Source organism: Gobio gobio (genome assembly GCF_949357685.1).
Source record: "Gobio gobio genome assembly, chromosome: 20".
Lineage (NCBI taxonomy): Eukaryota > Metazoa > Chordata > Actinopteri > Cypriniformes > Gobionidae > Gobio > Gobio gobio.
The window spans coordinates 47,731,690-47,746,589 of NC_137113.1; the positions used below are offsets into that span (position 1 = coordinate 47,731,690).

Below are 14,900 nucleotides of genomic sequence, written 5' to 3' on the forward strand. Positions count from 1 at the left end.
TTTGTTGTAAAAACGTTTGAAAAGCAGAAGCAAGCTCCGTAAAATAGACTCTTCCGCTGCCTGTATCAGTGGCAGTGCCCATAACACGAAATTGTTGTAATGGATTGATGTAGCCTATACAGTTCTTAACAGCCATGGGTAGCAGGTGCCATGGACTGCTCATGATTTAGCGTAATGACGGACCCCGGTGCAGCCACAAATATCATAATTATCTATAGGCTAGGCCTACTGTAATTGAGACATTCAAGAAATGTATTAAAAAGAAAGACGCTTTCAGCCTTACTCAAAGTAGAGCCCTACATTTCTGCCCGAGCCCGACGGGCCCCGACTTTTTTACGCCCTAGGGCCGGGCTTCGGGCCAATTTTCCAGTCATAGCCTACCTCAGACGCGGGCCGGGCTTCGGGCTTTTTTAGGCTATAGGACGGCGCTATGCAACACGCATCGCCGCAAATGAGTAAAGCAAGCCAACACGCAAACTGCCACAAGTGAAACTGAAAACAAGCTAAGTTTTAGATGCTCAAAAGCACAATCATCTTCATTAAAATTAATGAGACTAAAGGCTCTTACCAGTGTTTAGGTCGCTCGTTCTCATAATGCGGTCTTTGATGTTGAAAAGAGCTGATGAATAAAATACTCATATCGGTTGATTTCGTTGACATGAACTCCGTTAAATGTGCATATAGCACGGGAATTGAAGATCGGATATATATTCATTTCGCGGAGAGGTGTAGCCTAAGGTAAGACAACCAGCATGTTTTTTATTTTTAATTATTTGTTTAGATTGTGTAGCCCGTTTTGTTTGCGCGCGCCGTTGCGATCTGCCTGCCTCATCTTGTCAAAAATGCCTTTTTACTGTGATGGTGGTGATAATAGGCTAAACGTTTAAACGATGCTTTAAGTGTTTTTTATGGATTTAATAAGCAAGACAAGTCAAGTGTTGATTTCAGAGGCTAAAGTGTTGGGTTAACTCACTGTCGGCCGCTGGCCGCTTGGTCGTCACTTTAAAAAGCAAAAACTTTAGTTTAACAAACATTAAATGCTTTAAACATTTTTCTAAATTAACTTAATAAAGAAACAAAACGAAATATATCTACTTTGACATTAAAAACAAAACTGAACTATTTTAATGGCTGTAACTAATGTGTAATAGGGAGCATAAAAAAAACACGGGCTCCAGTGGGACTCTGATAATGAAGTGGTAAAAAAAATTGCAAAAATGAAAAATATTAAAGAATTCGCTGGGCGCTTTCCTCGGCATGAGTAAGATAGGCTATAAGACCCGCAATATGTCTCATCTGACATTTTTATTTATTTACATTAGTAAGCTGCAGGACATAGTCTTTCAAAACATGACCTGCGCGAAAGAGAAAAAAAAATGTACCCAGCACTTCTGAAAATGCACTTCTGAATGCGTCTCTGTCCCCAGCACATTTCAAACCAAACTGACGCCCATGACGCCACTCTGGCATTTCATCAGACGGACCACTGAACGCTTCTACACCTACAGCTCTGCTATAAGTGAGCTTCATGAATACATTCAGCTGGAGATCACACACACAATTCACATTTACATGACGGAAAAGGGCAGGATCAGTCACTCCGGACGGCGAGGGTTTAATATTGCTGCAAGAAAACATTGTAAAACGTATTGAGCGGCAAAGCTGCGTACAGTCAACATGACACTATAATACACACATGACTATCACATTTATTTTCTGTGGTAGTCGGCGGCATGCAAAACTGCACACAATGATTTCTAAAGAAGCATTATTTTCTTAGCATCTATTTAGTTAGTGGATACTCCTAACAAACATAGTCTAGTAGACAATTATACGCTGGGAAGCAGGGGCGTTTCTAGTGAGGATATGAAAAAAATGCGTTTCTAGGATTTTTATTTTAGGGGGGCTCAGCCAAAAAAATTGGTAAGACTTTAGTTTAGGGTCCAATTCTCACTGCAAAAAATGCTCTTCTTACTTAGTAATTTTGTCTTGTTTCTAGTCTAAATATCTAAAAATTCTTAAATCAAGATACATTTACTAGATAAGTAAAATGACAAAAGATATTTTTTCTTGAAAATAAAATCAAAATGAAGTGAGTTTTTGCTTAAAACAGGCAAAATGATCTGCCAATGGAGTGAGAAAAATAATCTTGTTTCTGATTGAAATCTTGTTTCTGTCCCGAACAAAATTATTTTTCTCCACCCATTGGCAGATAATTTAGCTTTTTAGTGTTTTTTTTGTTGTTTTTTTTGTTTTTTTGACAAAATAACAGCAAAATACAAAACTCTCGTAGGGGAAAGAGTATACACATACCAAAATGTAGTCAAAATACAAAAGTTAATAACTAAACAGAAAACAACAGAACAAAAAACAAAAAACAAAAACAAAAGAAAGGAACGGGGCTATTTATAAACACAAGTCATTGTCAAAAAGGCAATTTTTTTCCCCTTTTCCATTTTTTCCTCTTTTTTTTGACTTTATATCACACAATTCTGAATTAATACATATAATTCTGACTTTATATCACACAATTCTGAATTAATACACATAATTCTGACTTTATATCACACAATTCTGACTTTATACACACAATTCTGACTTTATATCACACAATTCTGACTTTATACACACAATTCAAATCTGACTATCACGCAATTCTGACTTTATACACACAATTCAAATCTGACTATCACACAATTCTGACTTTATACACACAATTCAAATCTGACTATCACACAATTCTGACTTTATACACACAATTCTGACTTTATACACACAATACACGCAATTCTGACTTTATATACACAATTCAAATCTGACTATCACACAATTTAAATCTGACTATCACACAATTTAAATCTGACTATCACACAATTCTGACTTTATACACGCAATTCTGACACGCAATTCTGACTTTATACACGCAATTCTGACACGCAATTCTGACTTTATACACACAATTCTGACTTTATACACGCAATTCTGACTTTATACACGCAATTCTGACTTTATATACACAATTCAAATCTGAATATCACACAATTTAAATCTGACTATCACACAATTCTGACACGCAATTCTGACTTTATACACGCAATTCTGACTTTATACACGCAATTCTGACACGCAATTCTGACTTTATACACACAATTCTGACTTTATACACGCAATTCTGACTTTATACACGCAATACACGCAATTCTGACTTTATACACGCAATTCTGACTTTATACACGCAATACACGCAATTCTGACTTTATACACGCAATTCTGACTTTATACACACAATTCTGACTTTATACACGCAATTCTGACTTTATACACACAAGTCTGACTTTATACACACAATTTATTTTTTTTATTTATTTTTTTCTCCCCTTCAACAGACAGACCAAAATAGTACAGTAATAAACAATCTAGTAATAAACAATCTAGTAATCTAGTAATTCCATAAGTCCAGAAGTGAAATAAAAATGAATTTATTTAAAAAAATTTTTTTTGCTTGTTTTAAGCAACAACAAAAAAAAATCACTTCATTTAGATTTTTTCCCCCCAGAAAACAGGAAAAAATATAATTTTTCTTATCTAGTACATGCATCTTGATTAAAGAATTTTTTAGATATTTGGACTTGAAACAAGACACAAATACTAAATAAGAAGAGCATTTTTTGCAGTGTAACTAGCAGCTTATTAGTATATGCATATTAGGATATTGGCTGTTTATTATTACTTATACCTATAAAGCAAATATTGATGCCTCATTCTGCATGACCATATTGTACATGCCATAATCATACAATGTAGGCAGGTTTATAAATCACTGAGATCCCACATGTGAGGTTAGGGGGTTTTGGGGCATTGGCCCCTTGAGAAAACTTTGATTTCTATGATCTACATATGAGCATTTTAAAATGTTCTGAACGCCAAAAAATGAGATAACAGCTTGAAAACCATGTCAGTGGGCAGATATGACTGATCAATTAAGAAACTAAACATATGTTTAACTGATATTTATATGTTTTATGAATCATTTTTGTAGACTTGTTAATTTACTGAAGGCTAACAGGAAAGGAAATGTATTAAATTAATTCACAATATGCACACATTCATTACTAATCTCATGCCCAATACAGACTGAGCTTTTTATTTACTGAGAGCTACATGCACATGGAATTATTACATTTACAATATGCACACATTCATTACTAATATTACTTTGTTAATATTTCTTGTTTGTTAATTAAATTATAAATGATATTGCATGGGCCCATTTCAAATCAAAATGGCGAAATTAGACAAAAGTTTATAAATTTGCGTGAATATTTGTCATTTGTTTCACATTTCTGATTTACAGAAGCAGCTGTCAAATATGAAATGTTTAGTTTAGCTTCATTTCTCTCACTTGGCGTTGAGTCGCGCTGCTAAAGTTCGCGCTCAGCCTCAGCAGCTTCTGTGAACATGAAGCCCGCCTACTCTGATTTGATTGGTTTTCTCAAATATTTTGACATTGCACATTTCGAACAGTACAGAAGTTTAGGGGGGGCTGAAGTCCCCCTAAAAAGGGCCTATTGACGCCCATGCTGGAAGAGCTGTATGTATTATTTACTCTAAAAATCAATTCACTATAAACTGCAAGGACAGCAAGAGCACAAATGACACATCAACAGAAAAGATACACTTTCTCAGGGGAAAAAAAAGGTACACTTATTTCTTTTAGGCACTAATATGTACACTTTAGTTACTAATTTATACCTTTAAAAAGGTACCAATATTGCCAGTGTCAGCTTTTGTACCTTTTTTCCTGAGAGTGCAGATGCAACTCTTCCAAACAACATATTTCTGTCTTGTTTTCCAGTACAAATATCTAAACGTTCTTAAATCAAGATACATTTACAGGAGAAGCTAAATGAGTGAAGATATTAAGTCTTGTTTAATGAAAAAGTTGATTAAGTTTCTTGTTTTAAGCTTAAACTCACCTAATTATGATGAATATTTCAGAAAACAAGACTTAGGGCCCTATCATACACCCGCCGCAATGTGGCTTTTAAAGGGAAAGGGAGATGAGATTCTGATTGGTTTATAGCACGTTACGCCTAAAACACACCCATGACTCATTAAGAGACGAGGGACACACCCTAAGAGCTCCTGCGACGTCAGCTTCAGAACATGAGCTCAGATTGATCAAATAAAGCCCTTAATATTTATGAAATTTTTCTTCCCAAGTAAATGCGTTTTAATTTAAAGGTGTGTTTGATTATGATTTGTCTTGTGTAACTGTAGTGAGTGTGTAGTGTCGCTGTTTGAGCATAAACAACATCTGCAAAGTTACGACGCTCAAAGCTCAAAGCAAAGGGAGATATTTTCTCTTTTTAAGAACTACAACAAACCGCTGGTAGGGACTACAACGAGTCAGTGACATCACTACCCCTAACATTTGCATAACCCCGCCCCCATATCTGTGTGTGTGTGTGTGTGTGTGTGTGTTAATCAGAGCTGCTAACACAAGCTCTTGAAGCTCCGCCCTCTTCCTGAAAGGGGCGGGGAGCAGCAGCTCATTTGCATTTAAAGGGACACACACACAAAACGACATGTTTTTGTTCAACCTTAAAAAGTGACAATTTTAACATGCTATAAAAAATGATCTGTGGAGTATTTTGAGCTGAAACTTCACACATTCTGGGGACATCAGAGACTTATTTTACTTCATGAGTTTGCACTTACATATAATTTATAGAGTCATTTAATGTGTATTTGGCATGCTGACCGGGGGGAGGGGTTTGAGCTCGGAATTAGGCCCAAACCCAGAGTATCCCTCGTATATGTAAGTGGTTTAGAGTTAAAAAAGTATGGAGAAGGGGTGGTGGAGGGTTGCTGATAACATCAACAAACGGAGGTAGGACTGCTGTGTATATATATATATCTGTATATATGATCTGATTGAAAAGATCAATGATGCCATTGATAAAGGCGATAGCGGTATTGGTATTTTTTTAGACTTATCTAAGGCATTTGATACTATTGATTTTGACATCCTATTGAATAAATTACAGCATTATGGAGTTAGAGGATTAGCCCTTAGCTGGTTCAGAAGTTATTTGTTTGGTAGACAGCAGTATGTAAGCATCAATGAACAAATTTCAGTAAGTAAACCCATTAAATGTGGAGTCCCTCAGGGATCCATTTTGGGCCCTCTTCTTTTTTTAATTTATATAAATGATTTTGAAAATTCCACAATGGCTTTACACAAGGTTTTATTTGCTGATGACACAAACTTATTTATGTCACATAAGAGTCCAGACGAAATGGAAGAAATAATAAATAGAGAGCTAAGAAATGTTGCTATCTGGTGTCGGTGCAGTAAATTATCTCTAAACATAAACAAGACAAACTACATCGTATTTCATTCCAAACAAAATAAATTGGCAAATAAGCATTTCTGTCTTAAAATAAATGATCAAATTATTGAAAGAGTAAATACAACAAAATTTCTTGGAATTTTAATTGATGAATGTCTACAATTTAAAAGTCATATTGATCAGCTAATAAAAAAAATGATCAAAATACGTTGGATTATTTTTCAAAATAAGAAATTTTCTCCCAAAGTCAGCACTTGTCATCTTATATAAAACCTTGTTTGAGTCCCATATAAACTATTCCAATGTCATATGGTGTAACACTTTTACTAGTTACCTGAAAAAAATACAGTCTTTACAGCAAAAAATTATACTGGGTATTAACGTGGTCTGAGCAAAATACCCCTTGTTTCATCGCCTTGGTCTATTAAGACTTACTGAATATAATACTTTTCATAATGCCTGTGTGATATTTCAGGTTGTTCATAAGATAAATTACAGGTTGTGTGAACTTGTCCCAATCAGCCGACCCCAGCATACATATCACACAAGGGAAAAACCTTTAATTACTGGTAAAATACGACGATTGAAATGTACGAGCCTGAGTGTTGTCTGTAGAGGTCCACAGATTTGGAACGAGCTTGAGGAAAACCTTAAATTGTTGCATTCTGTCTCCGTTTTCAAGAAAAACCTTAAGGATAAACTGCTTTCAACATATACTTTTTGATCATTTTGAAAGTGTTACATTTGTGCTGGGATCGTCTGTTTGTTATAGTGTTTGTCTTATTGTATTTATATTTATGTGTGTTTATGGATTGAGCTTCTGTTCTTGTATGTTATATGTTGTATGGTGTTATTGGGCCCCCTCCTAAAAGCTTTCAGTAGCTTCTTTGGGGTTTCCCTTTTTTTACACACAATAACCTTTCTGTAACTATTGTTAATTTTGTCTTTAAAATGATGAAGTGTGTGAAATCAATTCTTCAAATCAAATCCAATCAAAAATATACACCTCTATTGTTGATTGGCTGAGTGCTCTACACCTGTGTCAATTATCTGAACGTGCTTCTCCCGAACCTTGTTAATAAAACATCATATCTTGTAAAAAAGGGCAATCAACCACCCCTTTAAGAATGTTTTGATATTTCCAATAGAAAACAAGACAAAAATACTGCATTACAAAATATTTTTTTCAGTGATGTCAATAAATTTGCTGTTTTATAACAAATTCAAAAACAGTGCATATTTTATTAATACTCCATGTCTATTTATTTGACAGAAAGTCATGTTATATGCCAGATATTACAGTTAACCGGTCATTTTTACATATTAAGCGCATTTTGCTACTGTTTATTTTGTGTTAATGACCAGTGCATTGTATATTTTATATCAACTTCGGCATGTAAGAAGCAAATTTGCACAATTCATGGACAAGTAGAAATTCTTTCAGCTTGATTTGAAGGCAATGGAATGGATCCAGGTGTAAAGTGCCGCATCCAGCTGTCCCAGTGAGAGGATAATAGGGATTACAGATGAAACCGCTCAATTACAGCATGAAGTCTCCCCTCTGAATCACTGTTTACAGAGCAACACTTCACATAAATGCTGGTAAATCCGACAAGTCCATTTCTGGCTCAACCACTGGCAATGTCTAGTTTTTATGAGCAAAAGACTACCTGTTTGTCCCAACCGAAGCAGACAGGAGAGTTTGTGGGGGGGGGGGGGGGGGTCTTTATGAGTGAGTTATTAAACATTTCACTCAAGTGATTCATTCAAAAACACTGATCCATACAGGAACGAAACAAGTAGTTGCCTTTATAAGTGAATCATTGAATCATTTACTCAGCCGATTTGTTCGAAACACTGATTCATTCAGGAATAAAACAAGTAATTGCCTTTATAAGTGAATCATTGAATCATTTACTCAGCCGATTTGTTCGAAACACTGATTCATTCAGGAATAAAACAAGTAATTGCCTTTATAAGTGAATCATTGAATCATTTACTCAGCCGATTTGTTCGAAACACTGATTCATTCAGGAATAAAACAAGTAATTGCCTTTATAAGTGAATCATTGAATCATTTACTCAGCCGATTTGTTCGAAACACTGATTCATTCAGGAATAAAACAAGTAATTGCCTTTATAAGTGAATCATTGAATCATTTACTCAGCCGATTTGTTCGAAACACTGATTCATTCAGGAATAAAACAAGTAATTGCCTTTATAAGTGAATCATTGAATCATTTACTCAGCCGATTTGTTCGAAACACTGATTCATTCAGGAATAAAACAAGTGATTGCCTTTATGAGTGAGTTATTGAATCATTTACTCAGCCGATTTGTTCGAAACACTGATTCATTCAGGAATAAAACAAGTAATTGCCTTTATAAGTGAATCATTGAATCATTTACTCAGCCGATTTGTTCGAAACACTGATTCATTCAGGAATAAAACAAGTTATTGCCTTTATGAGTGAGTTATTGAATCATTTACTCAGCCGATTTGTTCGAAACACTGATTCATTCAGGAATAAAACAAGTAATTGCCTTTATGAGTGAGTTATTGAATCATTTACTCAGCCGATTTGTTCGAAACACTGATTCATTCAGGAATAAAACAAGTAATTGCCTTTATAAGTGAATCATTGAATAATTTACTCAGCCAATTTGTTCAAAACACTGATTCATTCAGGAACGAAACAAGTAGTTGCCTTTATAAGTGAATCATTGAATCATTTACTCAGACGATTTGTTCAAAACACTGATTCATTCAGGAACGAAACAAGTAGTTGCCTTTATAAGTGAATCATTGAATCATTCACTCAGCCGATTTGTTCAAAACACTGATTCATTCAGGAATAAAACAAGTAATTGCCTTTATGAGTGAGTTATTGAATCATTCACTCAAGTGATTCATTTAAAAAAACACTGATCCATTCATGAACGAAACAGGTAAATGTATTTATGAGTGAGTGAATGAATCATTCATTCAAGAGATTTGTTAAAAAACACGGATTCCTCCAGTAATGAAACAAGTAATGAAAAAACTGCACACAATGATTTCTAAAAGAACCATTATTTTCTTAGCATCTATTTAGTTAGTGGATACTCCTTTAACAAAGATAGTCTAGTAGACAATTATACGCTGGGAACAGCTGTATGTATTATTTAGTCTAAAAATCAATTCACTATTAACTGCAAGGACAGCAAGAGCACAAATAACACAACATAAAGGTTTTTCAAAAGGTACACTTTTATTCCATTTAGGCACTAGTATGTACATTTTACGTACTAATATATACCTTTAAGGTACCAATATTGCCAGTGTCAGCTTTTGTACCTTTTTTCCTGAGAGTGCAGATGTAACTCTTCCAAACAAAATGCATTTCTGTCTTGTTTTCCAGTACAAATATCTAAACATTCTTAAATCAAGATACATTCCTGGCAGGCAAAGCGACATTATGTCGTGAAAGTGCGGACTCAGAGGAAAACTGTGAGGGTTTAGGGTGTCATTTGGGACAGGGCCCCAAGTAATTGCCCTTATAAGTGAGTCAATGAATCATTCACTCAAATGATTCATTCAAAAACAATCCATTCAGGAATTAAACAAGTAGGCAAATCGTCTTTACAAATAAGCAATTGAATCATTCACTCTGGCAATTTGTTTCGAAGTCCTGATTCATTCAGGAACAAAACATATAATTGCCTTTATGAGTGAGTCATTGAATCATTCACTCGGGCAATTTGTTCAAAACACTGATTCATTCAGGAACGAAACAAGTCAAATGCTTTCATGAGTAAGTCATTGAATCATTCACTCAAGTGATTCATCCAAAAACAAAACAAGTAATTGCCTTTATAAGTGAGTCATTGAATCATTCACTTGGGCAATTTGATCAAAACACAGATTCATTCAGGAACAAAACAAGTATTTGCCGTCATCAGAGAGTCATTGAATCATTCACTCAAGTGATTCATCCAAAACACAGATTCATTCAGGAACAAAAGTAATTGCCGTCATCAGAGAGTCATTGAATCACTCACTCAAGTGATTCATCCAAAACACAGATTTATTCAGGAACAAAACAAGTATTTGCCGTCATCAGGGAGTCATTGAATCATTCACTCAAGTGATTCATCCAAAACACAGATTTATTCAGGAACAAAACAAGTATTTGCCGTCATCAGGGAGTCATTGAATCATTCACTCAAGTGATTCATCCAAAAACACTGATTCATTCAGGAACAAACAAGTATTTGCCGTCATCAGGGAGTCATTGAATCATTCACTCAAGTGATCCATCCAAAAACACTGATTCATTCAGGAACAAACAAGTATTTGCTGTCATCAGTGAGTCATTGAATCATTCACTCAAGTGATTCATCCAAAAAAACTGATTCATTCAGGAACAAAACAAGTATTTGCTGTCATCAGTGAGTCATTGAATCATTCACTCAAGTGATTCATCCAAAAAAACTGATTCATTCAGGAACAAACAAGTATTTGCCGTCATCAGTGAGTGATTGAATCATTCACTCAAGCGATTCATCCAAAACAAGTAATTGCCGTCATCAGTGAGTCATTGAATCATTCACTCAGGCGATTTGATTAAAACACTGACTCACTTATAAAGGCGATTACTTGTTCTGTTCCTGAATGAATCATTGAATCATTCACTCTGCCAATTTAAAACACTGATTCACTCAGGAACAAAACAAGTAATTGTAACTGATAGAAAAATTAAATAGAACACATATTATAAGTAAAAGGGAATAGGATTAAGACAACAACTCAATCTGGTATGACTGATGCACAACTAAATTAAATATAAAATGGCTATTATGTTCCTAAGCAACGTCGCTTCACTTTTTCTGTATCATATCTCAAACAAAAATATCCCGTAAATTGGCGAGCGACCATGGGTTTTATTCAATATATATGATCTTTTAATGAAAAATAAACTCCAGCCACAATTGTCCCTGTCCATCTAAAGAGAGAGCTTAAGTGAAGCCCTATCAGATGTGCATTGACCAGAGCAGTCCGAACACAAAGATGCTCAGTCCAGTCCTCTGGATTAGTCCTCATGAATGATGAAGCGCTCGTGAAGAGCCCTCTTTGCCCTCGGCGTGCTGGATAATGGAAGATGATGCACAGCTGTCTCAGGACAGATCCTTCATCTGTTCATGTCTTCCTCTAGTGCTCTTAAAACTGCTCTGAAGATACAAGCCCTGAGGAGCTTCTAATGATGGATTCTTATTGATATAGAAGAAAAGAGACACAAAAATGGCCTATTTTATTGCCAGATGTACAAATTATGGCTTTGTTGCTTCATAGCGGCAAAGAACGAGATTTTAGTGTTTGCAAGGACAAAAAATAAATAAATAAAGAGAGTCTGCCATCATTTCCTTTTAAGAGCCAATTGATTTTTACTTAGAATGAGTGCAACTGAGGATTGCATTGAAATAATAATCGAACATGAATTCTAAAGCTGATAAAAACATGCATTTATATACATTAATGCATGTCTATATTCTCTACTGCAACTGAAGATTGAACATTAATAATCGAACATCAATTCTAAAGCTGATAAAAACATGCATTTATATACATTAATGCATGTCTATATTCTCTACTGCAACTGAAGATTGAACATTAATAATCAAACATCAATTCTAAAGCTGATAAAAACATGCATTTATATACATAAAAAGTATCGATATTTTTATTTGAGTATCGATACTTTTCGATGCTCACATCAGTATCGATATATCGAAACTTCATATCGATACGCCCATCCCTACTAATCGTGGACTGAAAGCAAGATGGCCAGAGCTGGTGGAACGAGTCCACAGATGGTGCTTGAACAACGCTCTGGCAGGAGATGCTCAGCTGCGCGAGACAAACGCTGCCAGTGTGAATGCACCTCCATACGCACTGCTTGTGCCCTGCCAACGCTTGCGCGTGCGGTGTGAAGCTGGCATTATAGTCCAATATAATGCGACTTATAGTCCAGTGCGACTTATACATGTTTTTTTTCCTCTTCATGACGCATTTTTTGACTGATGCGACTTATGTAGCGTTCACACCGGACACGAATGATTCGCACTATTAGTGCGAAGTTGGACGCTTGAACATTTTGAGTTTACTCGCTTCATTCGCGCATGACATTCTCTTCACAACAGATGGGCGGGGCTTCCGCCAGCGGCTCGTCTCGTTTTGAAATGGCTGACATGGGCTGTTCACATGTCTTTTTTGTTAAAATTCTACTGTTAATGTGTGACAAAACTTAGTTTTAAGACTTTTTCAGGCGACAATGTAGTTGTTTAAAGCTCAAATCTGTGGTTTGTTTATAAAGAGAGTGCCTATTTGATCATTTTATCTGGTGTGTGTGTAGTTGTGAGCTCCAGTGGATCAGCGGCGCTCATTAACCCGGTGAGATCAGCCTTTCCTCAGCCAGTCCTTCTGCCCCTGATGTCTCTGTGGTGTCTCGAGCTATAATTCGTCTTGTGTGGATCTAACGGCCGATCTTTGGTCTCATGGATCTATAATTTGTTCCCTGGCAAATAGTTTAGGCTGAGGGCAAAGTGAAGTTTCATTACTTTTTTATTTTTAGGCTATTTAACTTTACGTTACAGTTATAGCCGACTAGCGCTGACTTTGAATGTTTGACTGAATTGTTTGCTTTATTTCATGTATAGCTTCTTATACCGTTTACTTATACTTTTGTATTATTGATCATACATAAACTTGACATGAAACACAACCCAGTCTCTTTTTGTTAAATGCATTTCATGTTATCACTTTGATAATCATATATTGTCTGAACCAGATATTAATATACAGATTTTCTCCTCATTGTTGTCACTACTAGAGCAAGCTCCTGATTGGTTATCTCGGCGCGAATATCCGCCAAAGTTCAGATTTTTCAACTCGGGCGATTCGCGCGAATCACGCATCAAACACTCAATTCGAGCCGTGTCATTCGCGCAAATCGCCTCATTCGCATGAATCGCACCACAGAATGTCTATTCGCGTCTTTGCATTGACTTAACATGTAAATCACTCGCGTCATTCGCGTCAAGTGTGAACGCACCATTATACTCCGGAAAATACGGTACATGTCAACTAACTCCCATTAGAGTATTAGTACTGTTAGGGTTAAAATAAGTTGACATGTAGTTGCAAACTTACTTATAGTTAGTAGAATGACTAAAGTGCAATTAAAGGCCCCCTGAAATCAAAATAAAGTTTAGTTTTTAGTTTGATTATCTTAGCCTTAAGGTTATGAATAAGCTGGTGTGCTCCAAAACAATGACAAAATTTGCATTTAGGAGATATAAGCATCCAAAACGTACAGTCTCTCACTTCCGTTAAAACGAATCACAGATTTAACCTTCTCATCAAATCTTCTGTCCAATCAAATGCGCTCTAGAATCTGAAGTCCCGCCCCCTGCATTATAAATAACCCCTGAACTGCGACTGAAAACGGTCAGTTGTTCACACATTTACAATTTTCTACATGGTGAACGGCACATAGCGCACATACATGCGATAGGAAACAATTCAGACTAGACTTCAGTCTAGGTTCAGGATAGTTTCACGCGCACCGCAGCAGCGCACACACACACACACACACACACACACACACACACACACACACACACACACACACAGTCTAGGCTAGGGGTGGGAGAAAAGGTCGATGAATCACGATTCGTTATCCAACGATTCAGAATCGATTCTGTGTTCAATTCAAACTGCCCCTTCACCACTGAGTGTGTGTGCGCGGTCACCGGCCAAACAGAAAAACATGTTGATAGGCGAACGTTCGTCTGCAGGTGAATTGGCTTAGTTTAAGATAAAATGGACAAACTAGGACCTGCTCAGGGGCGTCGCACCCGTGGGGACACTTTTCTCGGTGAGAGGGTTCAACACCCGCACATTTTATGCAGTTTTTGCTTATTAAATGCAAAGTTTTTAACTTCTAAATTAAGTTCATATTTCCAAAAAACGAAATTCTGAGCCAAAATAATGAAGTGGTGCTCAAGTCGGCTACACGGCGCTTTCCTTGCCATTAATGTTTAATAACACTCCTATATCTCCAATGGCCGGGACATAAACCAACCAACATCCATGGCATAATTTTTGTAATGACTTATGGTATATTGCTGAACTACTGCACAATGTTTGAAACGAATGGAAATTCTGAACAAAGGCTTGTTTTGGCGAGTGATTGGTTAAATGTCTCTCATGACTGTTGCAGCTCCTCATGTGAGATGTTATGCACACACACTGAATTTGGCTTCTCAGCGAGCACTAAAGTTGTTTTTCTTCTGCATTAGCCTATGTTTGAAAGATTTTTCGTTAAAATGTTATAAAGAAACTGAAAAATTTTCACACTTAGTTGTAAATTGAGAACTGTTTATTCTTAATGATTGTTCTTTGCAATTGTATGGCTTACTAGGTTTCATTAGAGCTTGTTAATCTTGAATATAACTAGTTAATAAAAGTATTGAAAGAAATCTTCATAATCATTTTTAATATG

At 36.0% G+C, this 14,900-nt stretch overlaps 1 protein-coding gene across 1 annotated transcript in view; it reads right to left on the bottom strand.

The window, feature by feature from the left end:
• rab26 (RAB26, member RAS oncogene family) overlaps positions 1-14,900 on the bottom strand; it is a gene marked incomplete at both ends in the record, with an annotated part of 172,367 nt that overhangs the window by 147,143 nt on the left and 10,324 nt on the right. The gene's annotated exons all lie outside the window — the stretch shown is intronic.